This window comes from Sinocyclocheilus anshuiensis, unplaced genomic scaffold (genome assembly GCF_001515605.1).
Source record: "Sinocyclocheilus anshuiensis isolate Anshui unplaced genomic scaffold, SAMN03320099.WGS_v1.1 scaffold502, whole genome shotgun sequence".
NCBI classification, from domain to species: domain Eukaryota; kingdom Metazoa; phylum Chordata; class Actinopteri; order Cypriniformes; family Cyprinidae; genus Sinocyclocheilus; species Sinocyclocheilus anshuiensis.
Window position 1 is genome coordinate 2,334,489 of NW_015544194.1, and position 7,359 is coordinate 2,341,847.

Below are 7,359 nucleotides of genomic sequence, written 5' to 3' on the forward strand. Positions count from 1 at the left end.
GGTCACTCCCCACCCACCCCCTATCTCTCCCCTACTGTCTCATATCATTAACAGGACCAGGACGACGCTTAGCGGGGGGAGTGTGACGAGCGTCCCGAAGCTGCATCAGCGTCGCCCTGGAAACAAGCAAGGAACACCTGGCCGCCCTCATCACAGGCTGATCGGTCACAGCTGCAGCTCATCAGGCGGCGGCCACATAAGCCATGCAAGCCCTGCCATCTGGGAGACTTCTCCATGAGACTGAGCACTAACTCGCCCTCTCATTTTTCCCACAGAAAAGAAGAGAGCACTCACGGCACCGGAGCACCTACCTGGACCTTTCTCCCTACCACCCACCTCACCAATAAATCCACCCTCCGGGGCATTTATTAAGATTTCCTTGTCATGTGATTCTTCACCCTGCTACAATGTTTAAAAAGGTTGCTTGTATTGTTGCTGTGTGTGACTCTCTTATAACAAATATTGCATCGTGCAATATTTTTTTCCGCTGTTGAGAAGTAGCACCACACTACGTTTCCTGCTTTCTGCCATCGTGCCATTTTGCGTGCGACCGTGCGTGCGTGTTGTGATTGTGAATGGCACATCGCACTGCGCAGCCGCAGACCGATCGGTGTAACGTCATACCACCGCGTCCGCGAGAGATTTTCTTTTTTTATGTATCATACACACACCGTCCCCGATCAGCCTGCACACACTGCTAAAAACATTTAGTTATGCAGAAATTATTAATATAATTAAGTATCGATACTTTGCAGAAAATATCGATACCACAATAGTAGCTTCTGAGTATCGATATATTAGGTGGGACGGGGTCTCATTCGGCCACAGGAGAAGACGGTGGAGGCGGTACGCTCCGCTCCAAGACCCGAAACCAAGACCCAGGTACGAGACTTTTTAGGGTTGGCGGGGTATTATCGCTGCTTCATCCCCAACTTCTCCTCTTTAGCCGCCTCCCTGACAGACTTGACCAGGAAGGCACAAATATTGCATCGTGCAATATTTTTTTCCGCTGTTGAGAAGTAGCACCACACTACGTTTCCTGCTTTCTGCCATCGTGCCATTTTGCGTGCGACCGTGCGTGCGTGTTGTGATTGTGAATGGCACATCGCACTGCGCAGCCGCAGACCGATCGGTGTAACGTCATACCACCGCGTCCGCGAGAGATTTTCTTTTTTTATGTATCATACACACACCGTCCCCGATCGGCCTGCACACACTGCTAAAAACATTTAGTTATGCAGAAATTATTAATATAATTAAGTATCGATACTTTGCAGAAAATATCGATACCACAATAGTAGCTTCTGAGTATCGATATATCGATACTACAGTATCGATGTGCACATCCCTAGTTGGCTGAGCTGTTTCTGTATCGTAAGACACGATAGCGATGGAATGGCATGCAAATTATTTGAATTTATTTCAGACTATCCATTCGTAAATGTGTGAGAAAATAAAACGCTCTTTCTTCAGTGAGCCTGTTTCCCCAACTACAACACATTCTGACGATACTACAGCAGACATCATGACAACCGACTGAGGTAAATCTTTCATACAACATATATTATATAGTGTGGCTGCACATTTGTGTTAAGTGTAGTTTAGAAGCTAAAATTAGCATTTCTAAATGGTGTTCAGTCAAATAACTGGCGTCGATAGCTAAAGGGCAAAACACTGAAAACTGCAGCACGTTTGTAAGAAAGATCAGTTGACCTCAAAAGACTCCAAACAAGCCTTAGTAAACGTGTTATTCCTATCAAAGTTCGTTCGAGTGTAACGTTATATAAAGTCTTGGGTCATCTGGAAGTACGCGCCAGTTTTTCAAACTCTTAAACGGCGGGACATTTTGAAACGCTGAACGTGGCTAACTGTATCAAAACAAACTGTTGAGAGTGAATTCAGTAGGCTGCAAGTTACACCTTATTGATTATGAATATGAACGCAACATGGTAAATCGCAAGGTAGTTGGGCACTTTTTTCCCCTTTCATATTCTCCTGTACATGTACATAGTATATTTTATTAAGAACTATACAGAATTTGGTCCTCCATTGTCACTGTCTTAAAGGAGACATATTATGCCCCTTTTTACAATATGTAATATAAGTCTCAGGCATCCCCAGAACGTGTCTGTGAAGTTTCAGCTCAAAATACCCCACATATCATTTATTATATCATTTTGAAAATACCTATTTTGAGGGGAAGCAGAAACAGGCTGTTTTCGTGCATGTCTCTTTAAATGCAAATGAGCTGCTGCTCCCAGCCCCCTTTTCTGGAATAGAGCTGCACCATTACAGCTCGTACCTGCTAAAAAACACCTGTTTTGGTTCTGATTATCATGTTTATCGCGCTGAAATAATGCGTTTTAAACCATACTAGTTTAAACTTCTAATATACGGTTTTCTGAGTGCACACGGACAAAAAGCGGCTGTCACAGCATGTGAGTACTAAACTAAGTTCTCATTCACACACAAGTTTACGTTAAAAACACATGAGTTACAAAAACAGTTGGTTATGTCTGTGAAGGAAAACAGCTGGGAAAGAAATCACGTTTATATTAGATCTGTGTGGCAGCAGCAATATACAGTAAATAAATCAATAAATGCACTGCTCTCTTGTCTCCTCTGAGGCTGAAATTCTAAATAATGTTCTGTGCTCGTCTGTGCAGCCAAAGACAGAACAGTTAGCATGTTTTGCTCAAACTTTCGCCATGGCATTAGAACTGGTACACCATTGTCGCTTGCGAAATCAAAATGACGGCGCATGGGTGGAAACTTACAGATTAAGGGGCGGTAATATTATAATGAGATCCCTTTGCAACGTCACAAGGGGAGCGAAATCAGACACGCTGGTTTTTTCAGACGCTTGCAGAAAAAGGCTTACCAAAACAAAGTTACTGGGTTAATCTTTTTCACCTTTCCTTGGTTGGTAGATGCACCGGGGACCCAATTATAGCACTTAAAACCTGGAAAAGTCAGATTTTCATGAAATGTCACCTTTAATGCGTTAAGCGTTTTGTATTGGTTTTCTATGGGAAAACACTTAACTTAAAATTAAAAAGCGTGGCATTCACATTCTGGGCGCATTTGCTCACCTACACTTATATTATGCATGTATAAGTGCATATGATAATCTTATAAGTAACAATTGATATAATCTTTGTGTTCTGATGAGGAATGAAACCTACATCTTGAGGCCTGAGGCTGAGTAAACTGTCGTTACATATTGGATCGTTGATTATGAAAATTGCATCTATCCTGGACAGTTACACCCCTAAGTAGTAATATGATGCAGCTAAATCAAAGTATATAATATAAATTTACTTTCTATAAATTTAGCTAAAATCACATGGCGGACCAAAACATCACTGTTAACCTTTCCTACTCAGCTTCCAGATCATTGTCTCAATGGAACATACGCTGTAATGTGTGAATGTAATACAAAGTATTAAAAAATGTTTTTTTGGTTTTAGGCCATGTGGAAAGACTGTGGAGATCTATAGCAGATAAGCATGGCAATTCAGGTATGGAACAAGTCAACTTTTGTTATTATTATTATTAATATTATTTAAATCTGTAATCAGCATAGACAAGTGTTCTAATGCCATATGATAATACAACAAATTCTGTATTTTCTTTTCATGCAACTTTCTTTCTTTCTTTCTTTCTTTCTTTCTTAAATGGTTCTTCTTTGTGTATAATTTTCAGTTCGTATTTGGTAAGGGGTCAATAAATAAACCAAGGACCATTTAACCAAAATCAGTGAAAAACAGCTACATGAAAAGATGTCTGTGAATTTTATTGTATGAGGGGGAACACTTTTACAGAAATCTACATTGTATTGTAACAACAATCATTGTCATTTTAAGCAGAAGAAGAAGTAAATAGTTAAACCGTAGTGCTTTGTTTCATTAACTGGAACCATATGGATTACATTTATGCTTTCTACATTACATTTTTGGATAATCAAAATGTTGGTATACCCACTCAGATGCATTTTATGCCTCAACAGATCTTGGTCAACTTTCTAAAAAAAAACACTCCAAAGGGGATCTGCAGAAGAAAGAAAAACATCTTGGAAGGCATGAGGGTGAGTAAAACATAAGATAATTTTCACCGCTGGGTATCCGATACATTTTAGGCACTGACCGAATTGCCTCGAAACCATTGAGCATCAAAAAATGTCTTGTTGTTCGATACCAAATTTAATACTTCAACGTCAGTGAAACAGTAAGCATGCAGAATGCTTGATGTGCCCAAATCAAGTGCTGGTGATTGTCTGTGGCGAGGCATCAAGGGGTTTAAGAGTTTGACAAATTCAGGAACCAGTATCGAAGTCAAGATATCGTTATTGATTGTGAACATTTTTGAATGTTTACATTCATTTTTGGGTTAACTGGGATCATGAAAACATGCAATTTGGGCCTAGAGTTAAAAATAATTTCTCCTTGAAGTATGTTATTTTTTCATAGGAAAACAAACATTGTATCAATAAAACACTTCATCAGAAAATTGTATTAATTTAATAAAAATGAATGAGTCATGTTCAACCTCTGCTTTCTCACACAGAACAACCTCCTGAACAGTAACTAGTCTGGTTTTAAAAGTGGCCACTGAACTAAGACTGCCCTACTCTTAGTTATTAAAGCTCTGTGACTGGCAAGAGCAGCTTCTAAGTCATCTGTACTAATTTTGCTGGATCTGTCTGCGGCTTTTGGCACAGTTATCCACCTGATTGTCCTGTCAATCCTCTTGACAAAGCGTGTCTCCGGAACTGCACTCCAGTGGTTCAAGTCTTAACTCTCAGGTAGGTCCTTCAGGGTGTCTTGGAGGGTGAGGTTTCTAAGTCGCAACATCTTGCTACTGGTGTGCCTCAGGGCTCAGTGCTTGGACAGTTCTACTCTCCATGTACTTATCATGACAATGGGTCTTTGTATTACGAATTTACTACATTTTTATACAACATTTCTTTGTTATTGTAATTAATAATATCTTTATTTTAATGAAATTATTCTAGGTAGACATAAAATAACTTCTAAATACTTTTTAATTTACAGAGATTGGTTGAAGTTGTGAGATTGTTTCTGTAAAAAGAAGGATTAATCCTGTAAATATACAAACTTTATTTTTTAAATATGTGCTTACTGCATTTTTATAAATTATTTCTTAGTTATTGTACATGGAAAAACTATACTTTAAAAGTAAATTACTGTAGATGGACAGAGCAGTTTTATAAAATAACCTTACATTTATGGCGATTAACCTGAAAGTTGGTTGTTTTTCTATGTAATTTGACAATTTATCCGTTTTTCCATAGTTTAAAAACAAATTATCAACAGTAATATACTGTAATTTAATGACTTTTGACCATCAAGCCTATTCTGTATTTTTACAGTTTTTGCTTGTAATTTTGTGAAATGGTTATTTTTTGTTATTTAACGGAATATGTCTGGAAGCCCTGCTGCCACTCTTTTTAAGCTTTTTTTTACAGTTTTGTTTTTTTTACTATATATATATATATATATATCGTTTTATGGTGCAGTATTTGATAAATGTTTTTAAAAGAGGGATGTATAGAAGTTCTTGCTCAAGTTTGAAATGCTTTAATATTCTTGTTTAACAGTTTTATATTCAACATACTGTAATAAAACAGTTAAATGAACACAGTATTATAATTAATCCCATGTTAACAAACAGTATATATTTGGTTATTTGTGTGATTTCATAATAAAAGTATATAATTTGTTAACACACTATTATCTTTTATTTTAAAACTTAAAAAAAAAAAGGCCAGTAACACACAGTTTTGTAAGACACATACCAAAAACATCACGCTAATGTGTTTACTAAAGTGACATAGTTTGTGTGTTGAATTTAACTCAATATGTGTTGAGCACACTCAGAACATGTTGAAAATAACACTTTGTGTTGTTTTTAACACATTTGTTTTAAGAGTGTAGTTCTTTTAAGTCAGCTGGGTGTGTCCTGGCCTTAATAACCACTTGTTACAACCGAGTTCTGCTGAAGAGTATCTCTGAATGCTGAACATGTCGAAATTTGAAATAGTTGAGGTTTAGCAGTAGAACAAGAAACTCGGGCTACAGTTTGAAGGATAATGCGCCATGTCACAAAGCTCAATTCACCCCAAACTGGTTTCTTGAACATGACACTGAGTTCACTATAATCAAATGGCCTCCATGTTCACCAGATCCCAAACCGATATGTGGTGATGGAATGGGAGATTTGCATCATGGATGTGCAGGAACTGCATGATGCTATCATCTTATTATAGACCAAAGAATGAAGAATTAACCCCTTAACTGTCATGTCCCACCTGTGGGACGCTTGGCGCTCTTTTTTGTTGTTGTCCTTTTTCTCTATCAAATCTTTTAGAAAACATCATAAATCATATATCATTTGAAAGCTTAGAAGCCCAAGATTCATCCTGTGAAAACCCTTTTGAAATCGGACATTGCGTTACCATGGAAATGGTACTTTAAAATCTTTTGGCGGTCTCCTCCCCCTTAGTGGGCGGTGTCAAGTGTCATATTACAAAATGCATTACGGTCTTTTAGAATCAAACCTTTTTATAATCTTGACAAAAAACATATCATTGGAAAGGTCTGAGTCTCAGGATTCCATATTTGGTGGTTATTTTGAGATAGAAGTAATATTGAAATCTAGATATTTGTGACAGAAAAATGCATAAAAAAATTCAATGGAGTTTGGATGGCACCCGGTGGCTGTTTGTGGTATGACGCCCTAAATAAAATCTCACAGGAACCTCAATTTTTTTCATATCAACTTCAAATTTTGAACATAACTTATTTAGACATAAGGCTTTAATTTTATACCAATTTTAGAATAAAACCTGTTATGTAAAATATTTATTATATATAAAATAAAATAAAATTAATAGTGCATTTTCTTTACAGTAAATTTATACTACCATAACTTTTTTATACTTACATTTTTTTTTTAAATTCCACTTTTCCGATAATCTGCTGATTTTCTTCTTTAAAAAGAGACTGTGACTTATGTCTGTATTCCAAAGTGTTCATAAATTACAACAATTTAAGCTTGGATAGTGCACCTGCATGCCTATTTTAAAAAGCGGGGGTGACAGTTAAGGGGTTTTGAATTCAAAAGGGGGCCCACCCCGTCCGTGTACTAGATCTGATACTGTAAATAAATTTGTATATTTAATCTGTTCACTGAAAATAAATTTACAATTGTGATTGTACATTGTTTTTGATCCATTATTGTGTGCAAGGATATTTTGGTTAGTAATCCAACTGATAATGAACCACGGACCGACCGTGGACCGCCAGCAAACAGTAATTATAAACCAGCGGCTCGTCC

At 37.3% G+C, this 7,359-nt stretch overlaps 1 protein-coding gene across 1 annotated transcript in view; it reads left to right on the forward strand.

Annotated features, from left to right (window-relative positions):
• Window positions 1-4,734: 4,734 nt before the first annotated feature.
• The window catches only part of LOC107696622 (protein C19orf12 homolog), an 8,704-nt gene continuing 6,079 nt past the window's right edge, over window positions 4,735-7,359 (forward strand). Inside the window, exon 1 of the transcript XR_001635102.1 lies at window positions 4,735-4,804. The gene's annotated coding sequence lies outside the window, so the exon portion shown is untranslated. The remainder of the gene's footprint in view (window positions 4,805-7,359) is intronic.